The sequence below is a fragment of the Pinus tabuliformis genome, chromosome 7 (assembly GCF_031772625.1).
Source record: "Pinus tabuliformis cultivar Carrire ecotype Pingquan chromosome 7, CPIR1, whole genome shotgun sequence".
Lineage (NCBI taxonomy): Eukaryota > Viridiplantae > Streptophyta > Pinopsida > Pinales > Pinaceae > Pinus > Pinus tabuliformis.
Genome location: NC_142293.1, coordinates 953,533,915 through 953,552,248, shown reverse-complemented (window position 1 = coordinate 953,552,248; position 18,334 = coordinate 953,533,915).

Below are 18,334 nucleotides of genomic sequence, written 5' to 3'. Positions count from 1 at the left end.
ATAATTGATTTGATAATACTGATTCACCCCCCCCCCCCCCCCCCCCTCTCAGTATTATTTCCAACAATTCGAACTCCTTCCGAGTTCTTTACATAGGTATTTATAAGAAAATTAGGAAACTGTGTGTGGAGAAAAATAAGCTACAGCCAAAAACATGTAGAAGATAGGCACATGGGATTTTCTTCCTCGACTACTGGAGACATAAATCCAAGATGGTGGCTATTGGATTCGGTTGCACAGATGGCTATTGGAGTCCGTGGGTTCAGTAAGTTGTTTCGGATAATGCTTCCCATTATTGTGAAATGTGTTGGTTATCCATGAAACAAAGTCCTGTTGCCTTCGATCTCTACGTTTGACTTCTCCATTGATCGTAGTCTTGTACCATATTTCTTGTCGACCTGAGCTAGGTGAATAGGACACGGTCCATGTCATGATGATTTCCAAGCTACCTCCTTCTAACACCTGGAACATGTTAGAGCATGGAGGTAGCTGTAGAACAGTTGATTAGCTGCAGAATAGGCTGCGTTTCGTAGCTAATATGAAAAAACTTATCCAAACAGAAAAACATAAAAGCATAGCATGTAAATCACTAAAAGTCCTCCTTAAGGCAATATATATTGGTCATTGATGATAAGAATGCATTTTCTTCATGGAAAAATAAAGAAAAGGGATGAGAAGATTTGCTAGGGAAAGAGTAGTTTTCAGGCTCAAAATACCCCCATTGCAAAACCATTGCATGTCCCCATGTAATCAAAATTGTGAACTTCTTCCTCCTATTGCATTTGTTCTTACACTTCTGCCAACACATCTACTTTTCTTTGCACTGACTGCCATCCTTGGCTTCCTCATAAGAAGTCTGTATTTGAGGTTAATAAGTGTTCTGCTTAGCTTCTTTATTTTTCCTTTTTAGCTTCCTGTTTTTCTTGTACCATAATCCCAAGTGTAGAATTGTGTTGTCATGAATATCTCTATCCAGCTGTTTCTGTTCCCTCAAGGTTTCATTTTCTTTTTGGATGTGCTTGCTTAGAATTTCTAGCTCAAAGATTTCCTGTTTGAGAGAGCTGGTTAGAGTTTCTTGTGGGGTGACAGGATGCTCTGGATTAACCGAAGTTCCTAGATCTATTGAGGTATTCTTTTTCTCTAATGACTCTATGTAGTCATAGATTTGCTGTTGTATTGGATCTATGCTAGGAGAAGCTCTACTTGGGCTGCCTTCAAAATTCTGTTGAGGGGAGTCTTGTGGACTGCGTTCAGATGGAATACTATTAGGAGACTGAACTATGGTTTCTTCTTCTAAGTTTATTAATTGGGCCTATTTTTATTTTACCCTCTTCACCTTACCTCAGAGTCTAGAGCTCCTCCTCAAGTTTTGGAAGCTTACGGTTTCTTCTTTTGTGTCCTTTTTCTTCTTTCCTTTCTCCTTATCTTTCTTGATTTGCTTCTTGATCTTGGTTAGTCTTTCAAAGAGCAACTGTTCATCTTCTTATCGTGATGAAGGTTCAAGAATGTTCTTATTGATTTCTTTAATTTTTCTCTTTTGTTTAATCTGCTTCCTAACCTCTGGTTTAAGAGCTATCTCTGCATCATCTTTTTGTGAGGAGTTTTTAATGCTAATATTTCTCCTTCTGTTTCTTTTGACATGACTTCCCTCAGATAAATCTGGAGCATCATGGAAGAAATTCCTTACCAAGAAGTCTTCCCACGTATCCCCTATACTTCTCAAATGGAATTCAACTAGAATCTCCACTAATCCATGATGATATAGAGTTGTTTCTATTGATTCAACTTTCTTTGGACATTTGTTTCCATTCTTCTCTGACTATTTAGAAGGAAAAATGGAAGATTGATGGTTCCATTCTCTAGAAAATTCATTAACAAGCGTATGTGATAAACATACATAGACCCAAACCTTCCTTCACATGTAATGAATTTTTGCAATATTAACAACATGTTATTCCATTTGTTCTTGAGTACTGAAATTGGAATCCCCTTTCTAAATAATGTAACATCCATACCTGGGTTTTTAAGGATCACCTTCCAAGATTCATAATGAAATTCCTTATTTTTAAACCATCTTTCTCCTAGTCTCGGGAGTTTTGTAGCTTCTGCTATGAAGGATTCCGTAACTGCAAATTTGATATCCCTTATCTCCACTTCTATGCCATCAAATGATCTTGCAAAAGATTTAGTAATTTCCTTGTGGTAGCCGTCAAAATTTTCAATAAAACATAACCATCCGGCCTTCTATAACATCCCCTTAAACTGCGGATATCCATCCATATATTTTACCACTACGGGCTTAGTTTTGACAATAAGCCCCATATCCTCTGTTCTGAGTTACCCTTCAAAACTACTCTCACTATCTAAGAAATGAAATGACTGCGTATATGGAAATCGAGTAACTAGGTATATGGAAACAAACGAATGTGGATATGGAAACAGAATGATTGTATATATGAAATGGTTGCGTGAATATGAGAGAAAAACTTAAGAGTTGGCATGTAATAAATAAACAGTCAAGGTTTAGAGAGTCGTAGATAGGTAGGTCATGTCATTAACCTAACCATTAACAGGTGTAGCTGTGGAGGACCGTTTAAGTACAAGTTATGGAGTTTGAAGCGGAGATCAGTTATGAAGGAATCATTGGACTGTTTGTCATTGAAGGCGGAAGATATGGCGGAGACATCGTGGCGGTCAAATCACATGATGGTTAATTAAGGAGACATGTGATCATACATATTATACAAGATTGCGTTTTCAAATAGATTTTTGCATTTACCTTTGGAATCTTTACCTTCCACTTGCTAATATTTTGATGTTTGATCCTCAGGTACTTTAGGAATGATTGGTCTTCAAAGTTGATTTTTCTTCAAATCCCTACATACATGATTTTATTATGAACTGGACACTTGTGCTTGGATTGATAAACAAATTGTTGCTGCAGAATCAGATTAGCTGCAGAACAGAATCAGCTGCAGAATAGAATCAGTTACAGAATGTGAAACAGAGAGTAAAATATGGCTTATGAATGAATGAAATGGAAATGGATGTGTAAGTGAAAATAAGACAAGATGATAAATGAAAATGGAGATGAAAGAAATACTGGAAAAGGAAAAATTTATTGGTGAAATATGGCAATGGAATGAAGTGAAACTGTAAAAGTAAAACAAAGTGAAGTGAGATGAGATAATGAATTTTGCAGAATGCAGAGTGACTGTGGCTTTTTGTCACCACTTATTACAGAAAGGAGATGGAAAATATAGGGTGTCAGAAACTTCTGATTTTCACCCTATATTTTCTGTATAAACATGCCAATCAATGATTGGTTTTCAACCTTATACAATTTATTATATATATATATATATATATATATATATATATATATATATATTAGATAGGAAAAATAAAGACTAAGTTGGTGGAGAAGAAGGATTATTCTTCACTAACTTCATTTCAGAATTGTTTTGGAAGATCTTGATGAACTCCTCCTTTGAAATTGGTTTTTGATATATTTTTAATCTATGACCATTCACAAGAAGAGGAGTTTGAATTTCATCTATTGTTCTGATCCTCACTGCTCCATTACTAAAGACTTTTTCAATCTCATATGGCCCAAGCCAATGAGTTTGAAACTTCCCTTGAAAATATTTAAACTTTGAATAAAATAATAGTGCCCAATCTCCCTCTTGAAACCTCTTGTCCTTGATGTATTTATCATGCCATTTAGCCCTCTGTTGTTGGATTATTCTAGTCCTTTGAACTGCCTCTTGCTTGATTTCATCAAGTTCATTTAATTGCTCTAGTCTATGCTTTTGAGCCTCTGATAAATCCAAACCCAATTGGACTGCTATCTTGAAAGTTCTGATTTGCAACTCTATAGAGAACAAGACTTGTTTCCCATACACAAGTTCATAGGGTGTATGTCCCATAATGTTCTTCCATGTAGTTCTATAGACCCATAAGGCTTCAGGAAACCTTTCTGGCCAATATCTTCTATGTAGATGCACAATCTTGGTGAGGATTCCTTCAATCACTTTATTTGTAGACTCCACTTGACCATTTTCTTGTGGATGATAGGGAGTAGATTTCCTATGCTTGATCTTGTATTCCTCCACAAGCCTTTCCACCATATTGGATGTGAATTGAGATCCCTGATCTTTCATAATTTCTCTTGGGACACCAAAACGAGTGAAGATATCCTCAAAAAGAAAATTAACTATAGATTTTTCATTAGAAAAAGGTAATACTCTGGTTTCTACCCATTTGGTGACATAATCAGTGCATACCAATATATACTTTTTCTTCTTAGATGGAGGATTAATTGGTCCAATAAAGTCTAAATCCCATTTTTCAAAGGGTTCAATAAGTACCTGAGTTTTTAATGGCATTTCATTTGAGGGAGTAGGTTTCCCTACTCTTTGACAGCTGTCACAACTCCTGACATATTCTTTAGCATCTTTGAAGATGGATGGTCAATAATATCCTAAAGAAAGGATTTTATAGGTTGTCCTCTTGTCAGCAAAGTGTCCACCACACGACTCATCATGACATGCTTTGAGAATCTTAAGCATTTCATCTTCCCTGACACAACTTCTGATCATAAGATCTAGCCCTATTTTATACAATTCGTTAGTGATCCATGAATATCTTGCACTTTCTTGAATAATTTTTCTTTTCTCTCTAGGAAACAAATGTGAAGGTAACTTCCCTGTAACCAAGTAATTAGCAACATCTACAAACTAAGGAGTTCGAGTAGTTACTGCAAAAAGATATTCATCAGGAAACTTATCTTGAACCGGAGAGTCTTCTTTTATATTCTGAATCCTGGACAAGAAATCAACAACTGTGTTTTTTTTTCCAAGTCTATCTAGCACAGTAATGTTGAATTCTTGAAAAATTAAAAGCCATCTTGTAACTCTGCCATTAGTAATAGGTTTATTCGTCAAATATCTATTTACAGAGTGATCTGTATGAATAAAGGTTTCATAGCCTCTTATATAGTGTCTGAACTTATTAATTGCATGAACAACAACTAAAAATTCCTTTTCAGTCACAGTACAATTCAACTCAGTGGGAGTCAAATTCTTACTTGTATAGTAAATGGCATAAGGAATCAAATCTTTTTGTCCCAATACAGCTCCCAGAGCTGTATCTGAAGCATCTGCGGAAATATGGAAAAGAAGGTTCCAATTTGGACCTCTTAAAATAGGTGCTTCAGAAATTTTTCCTTTCAAGGTTTCAAATGCTAGTTGGCAATCAATATTCCAACTGAATTCACAATATTTTGTAAGAAATTTGAAGAGTGGAGATGTTATTTTAGTGAATTTTTCTATAAACCTTCGATAGTATCCTGTAAATCCTAGAAAACTTCTAACATCCTTTTGGAAATTTGGAATTAATAACTTAGAGATGACTTCAACTTTAGATTTGTCAACTTTAATCCCATCTCCCGAAATGTGATGTCCTAAAACAATACCTTCTGTAAACATCATAAAACATTTTTCATGGCTTAGTGAAAGGTTTGTTTCTTTACATCTTTTAAGAACTTTTTCCAAATTTTCCAAAGCTTCTTCAAATGTGTTTCCATAGATTGTAAAATCATCCATATATACCTCTACACAATCATGTATTAGATCAGAAAAAATTCCTAGTACTGCTCTTTGGAATGTTGTAGGTGCATTACACAACCCAAAAGGAAGTACTTGGTAGGAAAAAGTTCCCCATGGACAAGTAAATGTGGTTTTATCCTGATCCTTAGGTGCTACTTGAATTTTATTATAACCACTAAAACCATCCAAGAATGAGAAATACTTCTTACCTGCTAATGTATCTAACACTTGATCTATAAAGGGCAAAGGAAAATGATCTTTAAGGGTTGCTTTATTCAATTCTTGGTAATCAATGCACACCCTCCATTTACCATTATTTTTAGGCACAATTACCAAACGAGAAACCCATTGGCTATTTGAAATTGGGTAAATGAAGTTTACATTCAACAATTTTTGGAGCTCTTCTTTTACAATCTCCCTAAGATTTGGATTCATCCTTCTTTGAGGTTGTCTGATCGGTCTACTGTTCTCCTCAATATAAATATGATGGATACAAGTCTGAGGATCAATGCCTTTCATGTCGGTGTATTCCCATGCAAATGCAGTAGAATGTTTTTGTAATGTTTTGGTTAGCTCTTCTTGTTGTAGTTTCTCCAAGTTTTTGTTTATGTTCAATGTCCTACCTGGAAAAATTTTGATTGTAGAGCTACCAAACTCTTCCATAGAATAGAGAGACATATGCCTAGATGACAAGTATTCAACATTAGATTTTTCTCGAAATTGTGCATGATCATACTTTGAAGATGTTTCAAAATTTTCCAATGTATTCAAAATTTGACTATCTTCACTAATTTCTGACATAATAAAGAGAGGTTGAATATCATCTTCATCATCAATCCATTCCTTGTATCTATTTCTGTGATTGTTTTTTTCTGGAGGATACAGAGTAAATTTATTTGTTGAATTACCATCAGAAATGTACATGTCACCAGATCTACAACTAATAAAAGCATCAGCTGTGGCCAGCCAAGGTCTTCCTAATATGAGTGGGTGTCCTCCTAGATTATTCTTGGAAGTTAAAATCATGAAATCAATAGGATATTCCCAAGAAACTAAGGATATTGATATATCTTCTAGCACACCATCTGGTTTGATTACTGATCCATCTATAAGTTGCAGAAAGGTAGGTGTGTAAAGAAGATTGAGAAGTTTAAGCTGCTCCATAGTTTGTCTACTTATGATGTTTATTGCTGCCCCTAAGTCAATCAATGTATTTGCAATTTAAATTCCATTTATATGTGTTTTGACAATTGGACTCCCCAGATCCACATATTTCTGTATGACAATTTTTCCCATCATTATGTCTGCTATTTTTCTTACCAGGTGAATTCCTTTTGTTTCTTTTGATTTTCTTCCTGGTCTTTCGATGATCAACTCCTTTATTGTTTTGGCTAGAATTGGAATTTCTCTAATGTCTTGTATCAAAGAAATTTTGATACAGACATTCTTCAATTCATCTAGAAAATCATAGTTGGGCAATAAGATTTTTTTTCTACCCGTCTATCAATTTGTAATCTCTCAGGAAAAGAAGGTGTAGAAGTGACTGGTTGCTCAATGATAGGAGTTGTGTTCACTGGTTCTTTTTGTTTTTCTTTTTCGATGTTTTGGTTTTGGAGAGATGTTTCCTCAAAACTTTTATTGACATTTAGAGAATCTTCCTCAGAACTGTCTTGTTCCTGAATGACTACAGAAGGTATTTCCTTTTCTAATATCCTACCAGATCTTAGTTGAACATCATTAAGATCTAGAGGAGTAATCATGTAAGTTGGAAATTGGTGTCCTTCTACCATTTAAGAATTCTGAGGGTTTTTATTGTTGGGGTTTGGTAATGGTTGAGTAGGTAGCTGATTTGATTTCTGCTGAAATGGCAGTAAGAGTTGAGTATTTGGACTTTTGTTGTGGAGGTTGTTGTGGAAATGACAATGAAAGTTGAGGATTCTGATTTTGAAGTTGTGGCTGCTAATTTTGTTGCTGGTTATGTAGGGGAGGATAATTATGATAGGATGGAGGATATTGATAATACTGAGAAGATCTCCCATAAGGATTTTGTACTCCTTGTGCCCATTGTTGTGATTGAGGTTGAGGTTGAGGCCAAGGTTGCTGCCAAGAATTCCAGTATGGTGGGGGTTGAAGGTACATTTGATTGTTAAATACCTAATTTTGTGGTCCCAACCAAGGTCTTCTTGTAACAAAACAAAGAGATTCTACAGAATTTGGGACTTTTTCATCTTGAAAGACAGCCTTAAGACCTGGGATTGAAGGAAAACCGTTGGCTTCATGGCTTTCCAAACAGATCATACAAGTTTCTACAATTTTTTCATCTAAAGGGAATTCCCTTAAAGCATTTTTCTTTCTGCATTTTGGAAAAAAAATGGCTAGAGCATCAACCTCTGTTTTCTGCTTGTTTTGAATTTTAAGGGTATTTAGCTGCTCACTAAGGCTCCCTAGAATGTCAGTTTTAAACTCATCAAGCATATTGCCAATTTCTGCCCTGCTTACAGATCTAGTTGTAGATTTTTTTGCTCTAACAAGAGAAGGATCTCTCGGGCCTTTCCATGTTTTAGATTTCCCTCTCAAGAGATGAACACATAGTTCTCCTATATCACTCAATGGAAGTTGAGAGATATCTCCCTTCCTCGTCATGTTAAGGATATCTATCCACTCATATATAATGGCCTTTAACAAAAGATCTTTCAAAGTTTCTTCATATAAATTGTTCATCTTTTCTCTTTTCAAATTATAATTGAATCTCTCAATCAAATCCTCTAAGTTTTCATCCTCTCTTTGCAACATTTTGAACACCTCATCTTTATGATTAGTAGGCATGCAATAATCCAAGTACCTATCCAAAAATTCATTTTTCATGTCATTCCATGTTCTAATGGATTGAGTGACTAACCCCATGAACCATTTCAAAGCAGCTCGTTTTAGTGTTGAAGGAAACAATTTAAGTTTTTGAGAGTCTTCTAGATAGTCATAAGTTCTGCACAAGACTTCAAACTCAAACAAAAATGTTTCAGGGTCCTCACTTCTCAACCCATAGAAGTTTGGGAGGATAGATGGTGAGATATTTTTCATTGTGTTATGTGTTTCCTCATCCACTATAGGGAATCCAAAAGAGTTATCTACTTCCCTATTTCCTCTGCCTCCTCCATTATTACCTTTACCTCCTCCATTATTTCCTCTACCTCTTCCTCTACCCCCTCCTCCAAACGGTGAGAATTCTCCATCTTGTTCTTCCTTTGCCATTATAGTTTCTTCAGAGTTAGTATAGGGTTCAACCTACAAGATTATTCCCTCCTCCTCTGGTTCTTCTATTAATGGACTGTGGGAGAGAGGTTCTACTTCTTCTTCCTCACCAAGTATTCCTACTTCTTCAACTACAATGGGCTCTCCTGTGGAGGTGAAAAAGGCTATCCTTGCTATTGGAGATTCAAAAATTTTCTCTCCTAGCACTGTCTTGGTAGATGAAGTAGGAGATTCTTCTGATTGGAATTCTGCCCTTGGAATTTCAGGAGTCCTATGATTGGGAGTATGAGTTTGGGATGGAGGTGTGTCTTTTCTTGCTCTTGATGGAGTGGATGGTGTTGTAGGAATCGAACTTCTACCCCTAGATATAAATCTACCCCTAGAGTCTCTTTCTATATGCATGTCATTGTTTTTTTTTTTTTTTTTTGGAATGTAAGAGATAAGGCTACCTAGTTACACTTCCTTGGTAATGGCGCCAAAATGTTTGGTCAATTTAGTGTCCTAAATTTCTCTACATAAATTATCAATCCGGGTATTGTAAACTGATGAAGTGTAGTGCACTATATGTGCTAGATAACCCTTCTTACTTCGTTGTTTTTATGTTTTATGTTGTTTTGGGGTTTTTGGTCTTTTAGTCCCTAATGATTTACAATGTAATTGTCAAAATCCTAAATCTAACTTCTATAAAGACTGTTAAGAATCTAAAAAAGGAGAAATAAAAGTGCTTTAAGTAAGATTTGGAAGTAAAGTTTAATCAAGAAATGAAAACAGAGTTTCTATTTCTGCTCTTATCATTAATTCCAAATCATGAACTAAAAACTAAAAAGTGAAATTGCAACTACTATCTAATCGATTACAAAAACAAAACTTAAATGAAATGTTAAAATTGAAAGTGAAATTGCAACTCATGTCTAATCTATTACAGAAAAAAAAAATAAATGAAATGCTAAAACTGAAAGTGAAATTGCAACTAATGTCTAATCTATTACAGAAACAAAACTAAATGAAATACTTAGTTACTCTACCTTTCAATTTTGGGAGAAAAATCTCCTTCTGATGACATTTTGAGGAATTATGTACTTCATTATTCTAAGAGAAGATAAATGCAGGAATGCAGCAAAGACTCATTGCATGAATGAAGTATTCAACCACTTAGTTTAAGATGAGTTATCAACTAGAAGGGCTCTTCAGAAACATTCATTAACACCATGAGTCAATAAACTAGTAATAAAATGGCAAGAACAGTAATGGCAATGATTAGTCCATTTGAAAATTTAAATACTAGTGAAATAGTAAATGAAACAAACTACATTACACTACTGAATTTTAACTTCTAACTACTAATAAAAACTTAGTAGAAAGAAATTAAACAAAAAGAAGCTATTTTGCACTGAAAGAAGCTATTCTGCATTAGTAAGGAAATGATAAAAATTGCATTATAAACAAGGTTAGTATGAAAATGGTTATGAACACTATGGAAGAAATGATGAATTTACAGTTTAACTAGAAAAGTCAAAACAAAATAAAATAAAACCTCAGTTAGCGCAGGGGCCCTCTGCAACTGATCAGGTTATGCATGCTCAATCAATCTCCTAGAAAATCTTTCATATATCCATAAAACATGCGGTCTTCATATTAAAAACAGGAAAATGAGTTTCAAAATTACAGAATAATAAGTCTGAGCTTAATACATGAGGAAATTCGAACTCCTTCCGAGTTCTTTACACAGGTATTTATAAGAAAATTATGCAACTGTTTATGGAGAAAAATAAGCTACAACCAAAAACACGTAGAAGACAGGCACACGGGATTTTCTTCCTCGAATGTTGGAGACATAAATCCAAGATGATGGCTGTTGGATTCGGTTGCACAGGTAGCTGTTGGAGTCCATGGGTTCAGGAAGTTGTTTCGGATAACGCTTCCCATTACTGTGAAAAGTGTTGGTTATCCACGAAACAAAGTCCTCTTGCCTTCAGTCTCTATGTTTGACTTCTCCATTGACGGTAGTCTTGTACCATCTTCCTTATCGACCTGAGCTAGGTGAATAGGACATGGTCCATGTCATGATGTTTTCAAAGCTGCCCATGTAGTTAGTTTCTCCTTCTGACACTTGGAACCTGTTAGAGCATGGACATAGCTGCGAAACAACCGATTAGCTGCAGAATAGGCTACATTCCGTAGCTAATATGCAAAAACTTATTCAAACAACAAAAAATAAAAGCATAGCATGTAAATCACTAAATTTCCTCCTTAAGGCAATATATATACTGGACATTGATGATAAGAATGCATTTTCTTCATGGAAAATCAAAGAAAAGGGATGAGAAGAGTTGCTAGGGAAAGAGTAGTTTTGAGGCTCAAAAGTGCCATATGACCCTCTATGATTGGTCAAAATTTTTATAACGGGCCCAAGGGAATCGACGAGGTTCGACCCCTAGACTTGCCACAACACAACTTCGTGCTCCACCATAACGCCATACGATTGGTTTTTAACTGTATAGGACACTAGTTATATTTAATTTACAATGGTTCGATGGTTTGTGATGAGGGGTCGGGCGATAAGCCTTGGCCCCTAGTCAAAATAGAACCATACGTTCACAAGCGGAAGGGAAAGAGGAGAGTGGGAGGCTCCAACCCCTAGTCTTAGTGTTCATCACAGGACCACTAATAAAGTGCTATGGTGGATAGGGCAGGGACTAAGCCCTAGGCCCTAGTCTCATGCGTTATCCACATGACCGCAAAAGGGGGCTCCAACATTAGGGGTGGGTGGTTAGCCCTAGCCCATAGCCACATCAATTTCCATATGAACTTATCCTGATGAAATAGAGGCTAAAACTAGAGGGGGCGGGTAGTTGGCCCTGACCCCTGACCATATTGCTAGCATATGACCATTTCGATGCAATAAAGGGCTTAGCCAGTGGGGGTTGGCAGTTAGCACAAGGCCTCAGATGCATGGGTGCCACATGACCCTAATTTGGAATTTAAGGGGTTATGGAATAATTTAATAAAGCAATAAAATGAACCTTTTTTGGCAAGAAACACAATGGTCCCGAGTGAAATTAATGCTCGGTGGACTGCGTAAATGGTGAAATCATTGTGCAATTAGTAGGGTTTTGCTAATTTGAAGGATAGATAGCATAACTTGGCTTGGAGAAGCATGTCTTTCTCAGTTTTTAACCTTTTTGAGCTCAAGAAAAACCTATATAGGGGTTTTTGAGTGTCCTAAACTCAATGGAAGCCTCATATTTCTGATTTGAGAACTTTATGATGGAACTTTTGTAGAATCAAGTCTTTTAGTGTTAGAGGTGGAGACAATTTTGAAGCAGTATGGAGGCATATTTGAGTATGGACAGAGCCTAGTTCGAGGTTTTCCAGCCTTCCAGTTTCATCTGTAGTAGTTGTTACTTCCTAGTAGAGCAATAAATTTTAGTCCTTTCTTAATGTGCTCATGAGAGAAGCTATTTTTAACACTTAATTGAGGAGTTGTTGTATGTTTTTCAGGTGGAGTACAAGGACGTATTGTGTGATAGTCATTTTTTTGTTGACATTCATGACTTGTTGTAGGGAGCCATATTTTTTAGTGATAATTCTTTGTAGGAGAATGTTTCTTTGTAGGAGAAACAATCCACTCTTGTGTTAATAATTTGCAATGTACTCATTTGCTACTAAAATCAATATAGTAGGCCTAGTCACTGGAGTAGGGCTCAGAGACGTAGCCCAGAAGGGGCGAACTCTGTTATCAAATGTTTGTTTCTCCTCCTTATGTTTATTATCTTGAGTTGCATATGATTTTTTTCCTCATTTAAGTTCATGTGAAAAATTAACTCACCATATTGAAGAGGTTGTGAAATTGTGGAGTGTTGTTCTCCCATTTTTGGATCATCCAACAAAATATAAAGCTCATTTCTCAAAAGGCGCTATCAGTACCTATGGTTGTAGAGGCATTTCATCGGATTGGATAGGCTTCCCCATCCTTTGATAATTTTCACATCTTTTGACATATTCTTCTCCATCTTTGAAAAGAGAAATCCAATAATATCCCAAAAGAAGTACTTTGTATGCAGTTCATCCGTTGACAAAATATCCTCCAAAAGATTCATCATGGAATGATTTAATTATCTTAGCTACCTTATCTTCTCAAACACATCTTATAATGATCATATCAGCTCTTGATTGGTATAATTCCTCATCTATCCAAGAATAAGGTGCACTGGGTTTGATATATCTTCATCTTTCTTTTGCTGATAGATGAGGAGGAAACTTTCTTGTAGGAAAATAGTTAGTGATATCTACAAACCAAGGATTTTTAGTGGATATTGCAAAAGGATGTTCACCAGGAAAAATTATCTATTACAAGGACGTTTGTAATATCATTTTGCAACATGGAAAGGAAATCAACGATTGCGTTTTCTTTTCATGGCCTATCTAAAATGGTAATATTGAGTTCCTATGATAGTAGAATCTATAGAGTAACCTTTCCATTAGTTATTGGTTTATTCATAATATATATAATGGCAGAATGATCAATGTGAATAAAATTCTCATATCTAGTGATGTTGTGTCTAAACATTTTGATAACATGAACCACTGCTAAGAAATCCTTTTCTGCGACTGTATAATTCAACTCTATGGGAGTTGAATTTTTACTTGTATAATATATAACAGAAGGACTTAAGTATTTTTTTTCTAACACCGTCCCTAAAGTTCTATTTGAGGAATCAATGGAAATATGGAATGAAAGGGACCAATTTGGCCCTCTTAATATGGGTGCCTCAGAAATTTTCTATTTCAACAATTCAAAATATTTTTGACAATCAATATCCCAACGAAATTAACAATATTTAGTGAGTAACTTAAAAAGTGTTGAAGCAAGCTTTGTGAAACTTTCTATAAACCTTTTATAGTAACCTGTGTATCCAATAAAACTTAAACATCCTTTTGGAATTTAGGAACTGGAATTTTGGAGATGATTTCAACCTTTGATGAATTCACATTGATTACAAAACCTTAAATATGCTAACTCAAAACAATTCCTTCGTTAAACATCATAAAACATTTTTCATTACTTAATGAAATATTAGCTTCTTTACATCTAGCAAGTATTTTTCGCAGTTTTTCCAAAGCTTCTTCAAAAGTGTTCACATAAAAAATAAAATAATTCATATATACTTCTTCAAAATCATGGATCAAGTCAGAAAATATACCTAACAATTATCTTTGAAATGTAGCAGGTGCATTGCAAAATCCAAAGGGAAGTACCCTATAAGCATATGTACCCAATGGACATGTAAAAGTTGTCTTATCTTGATCTTCAGGTGCAATTTGAATTTGATTGTATTCATTGAAACCATTAAGAAAATAGAAATATTTCTTTGTTTCTAGTGTTTCTAATACTTGATCAATGAAATGTAATGGGAAATAATATTTTAGAGTTGATTTATTCCATTCCCTATAATCTATGCAAACTCTTCACTTACCATTTTTATTTGGTATACTAACCAAGGGCGAAACCTATTGGCTATCTGAAATTGGGTAAATAAATTTCACATTGAGTAATTTCTATAACTCTTATTTCAACATCTCCCTCATATTAGGATGCATCCTTCTTTGGGGTTGTTTTATAGGTTTGGAATTCTATTGTATATACATAAGATGGCTGCATGTATTTGGATTGATTCCTTTCATATATATATAATCCCATGTGAATGCAGAGGAATGTTTTTGCAACATCTTAATTTGTTGTTATTTTTTAAATTCCTCCAGTTTATTATTGATATTTAATTTTTTTCCCGGGTTAATCTCTACAATATTATTGTAAAAATTTTCCATTGAGTTTAATGCTAAATTGGGTTATCTAGATTAAAATTCTTTAATATTACAATTTTCTTGAAAACATTGATCTAACATATGCACACAATAATTTTGTTGACAATATTGAGAAAAATCATGATTATTCATAAGATTCATTATTTATTTTCCACATAATTTTGTGAGATAATTAAAATTGGTTGAATATTTTCATAATCTTCATCATCATCTTCAATCCATTCTTCATTCTCCATTTCAGTTATTGCTCTTGTTGGTGGATATAATGTAAAATTTTTGGTTGAATTTCCATAATAAAAAAAAATAAACTTGTCACTAGACCTACAATTAATAAATGCATTCGTTGTGGTTAACCATGGCCTACCAAGTATCAATGGATGACCTACTAGATTAGTCTGTTTGAGTTAATATCATGAAATCAACTAGATACTTCCATGAATCTAGGGATACTAATACATCCTCTAATATACCCTCTAGCTTGATAACATACATGTTTGCTAATTGTAATATAGTAGGAGTATATTGAAGATTAGTTAATCTTAATTCATCCATAGTACTCTTTGTCATGACATTTGTAGCTTCATCTATGTCAAACAGTGCATTTTGGATTTCAACATTATTTATGTGGATATTTACAATGGGACTTCCTGGATCTAAGTATTTTCAATTATAGACTTTCCCATCATAATTTCTACAATTTTCCCAATGAGTTAAACTTTTTGTATTTCTTTTCTTTTTCTTCCCATTTTTGTAATACACATCTCCTTTATCATTTTTGAAAAAATAGGCATTTCCTTTTTGTTGTTGAAGGAAAGGGGGTTTAATGAAAACATTATTCAACTAATCTAATATACTATAATATGGTCAAATAATTTTCTTCTCTACATCATTATCAATTTGTAATCTCTTCCAAAAAGGAGGGTTGTGTAAGGATATAGAGGGTTTCTCAAATAGAGGAGTTATAGGGGTTGGTATTATTTTATTGTCATCTATTTCTTTAGGAATTCCTTCCTTTTGCATCTTTTCGAAGTTATGGTATATATTTGCAACTGCTCATGAATTTTTAATCAAAAGCACAAGACACAAACCTACTCTACTACTCTACGAAAATCAATTCACAATTTAGAACATCAATAAAAAACATGAAATGAGAAATAACACACATGCACAAAATATTTTTCACGGGGAAATAAATTTGCTAAAAACCCCAATGTCTACTTGCATTAATCTCATGAATAGATATGTATTATAATTGCTTTTCTCAACTGAACACAACCTTCAAGTGAATAACCTATCTCTTTGCTCACTAGGAATCTCTCATCGAGACTTGGTCAAATTTTTCCTCTACTTGAGCGCTTATTTCCCTTTTCAATCCTTGAGAAATTAATCCCCTATTATTTAGGAATTTCTCCAAAATGGATTGTACAATTCCCAAAGTTGATGATATGACTGCATGCAACACTAGTACAATCAAGACTAGTCTACAATTGATCTTACACGTCCTTGGAATCTCCACCACAACTAGGGAACTCAAAATTTCTGCATACGCTAGATATTTTGGGTTGATTGATTAGTTAACTAGATGATCACTGAGTTTCACTAAAGTCCCACTGCACAACTGAACTTCCACTAGTTCCTCCAACAATTGGAGCTAGTTTAACTAAAAACAACTTGAGATAACTAACTTTGATTGATAAAAATTAGAAATCACACATGCTTAACTGAACTCTAACTCCTCCAACTCGAATTTACGAAGTATACTAGGTGACACAAGCCATGTCACACAAGTTAATTGCATCAAATTTCTCTGTTGATGTGGAAATTTTAATTTTCTCAACTTAATCAAGGCAAAATCGAATTGAGAATTTCTTGTTGCATTTTTCAACACTCCCTGTCTGTAATAAAGGGATTATCAACCACCCCTATCCTGCACTTGTGGAACTTGAAGTTCCCTATAGACAAGGCCTTTGTAAAATTTTAGCATATTGTTCCTCTGTGAGAATGTAGTGTAGCAACTTATCTTCCTCTCCACACAATCCTGTAAATGGTGATACCATATATTTATATGCTCAGATCAATCATGAAATACAAGATTCTCAGAGAGCTTGATGCAACTATGATTATCACAGTAGATCACAGATGGATACATCATCTCACCAACAAGTCCAACAAATATCTTTCTCATCCAGATCGCATCACATGTTGCTTGACTTGCAACCATGTATGATGCTTCTGTCAAGCTGAACACCATAGAAGATTGCTTCTTGCTGTATTAGGAAATAACTACAGACACAAAACTAAATTCCACTTGATGTACTCTTTCGGTCTGAAGAACTCCACGCCTAATCTTCATCTATGAAGCCACATAGCTTCACTCCCTTTTTCCATCTGTACCATAGTCCAAACTAGGAATTTCCTCTAAGGTAATGTAAAACATGCTTAGGTGCCTTCAAAGATAATTTGGTTTGCCTAACCATTCCTTAGCTTATCTCGTTGACTGCATAACACATATCTAGTCATTTTTTCACAATATACATGAGTGAACCCATTAGCTTCCAATAAATGGTAGCATCACTTCTTCACTTGAAGTGTCATCCTCCTTCCTCCAGTTGGTCTCTAGAGGTGTCTCCACGGGTTTAAAACTCTCAATGCTTAATCTTTTTAGTATCTCATTTGCATACTTTCATTAAGACACAAATAGTTCCCCATCGCCTGGTCATACTTCCAACTCGAGGGAGTAGTGCATGAGACCCATGTCCTTCATTTCAAATTCCCTTGCAAGGTGCTCCTTGCAAGATCTGATTACCATCTCATCACCAATTAAAATTAAATCATAAACATATAAGACAATAATAATAAATTTACCTTCTACCAAGATATGATAGAGGTTTTCATCCACTCCACTTTTGATGAAGCCTAAACTGGTAAGATGGTTATCGATCCTGGTGTACCAAGCATGGGGTGCTTGTTTAAGATTTTATAATGCTCACTTGAGTATGCACACGTGAGACTCTCGATCAAATGTCTCAAAAACTTATGGTTGCTTGGTGTACACCTCCTCTAATATGATTAAGAATATTAGTTTGTTGTGCTAAGATCCCCCTCAGATTAGAAACAACATGTTATTCATGTGCTTAAGGATTCATGAGATTTGCAATTGAAAAATGAGTTTTTTATGTTAATTTTATGAGAATTTTTTTAACATAAAATATAAACTGAAAAACAAAATATAAATGTACAAAACATCACTGAAAAAAAATCACAATAGGAACATGATGAAGGGGTTCACCCCTCCTAGACTATTTCTCCTTGGTCCATCTTCCAATGGCTTGGGCCTCTCTATTATGCTCAAATGTCTAAAAGGATGTGTTTACAGTGCTCAAATGCTTATGAAACTTGCTCCAATGAGTCCATAATGTCCAAAAATGGCTACTAATCCTCTTTCCGCACCTAATTTGGTCAAAAAATGGAGAAGTTATGACCTCTCCTACTTTTCCCACTATTCGCTCTACATTTTACCCAAAATCCAACACCGACCCTCATTTTTGCCCCATTTTCTACTAACGGGCCATCAAATCCACTAGAATCTGGGTGGATTTGTCAGGCCGTTAATTTTGTGCCGAGGCCCTTAAATATCAAAAAAGGGCGAT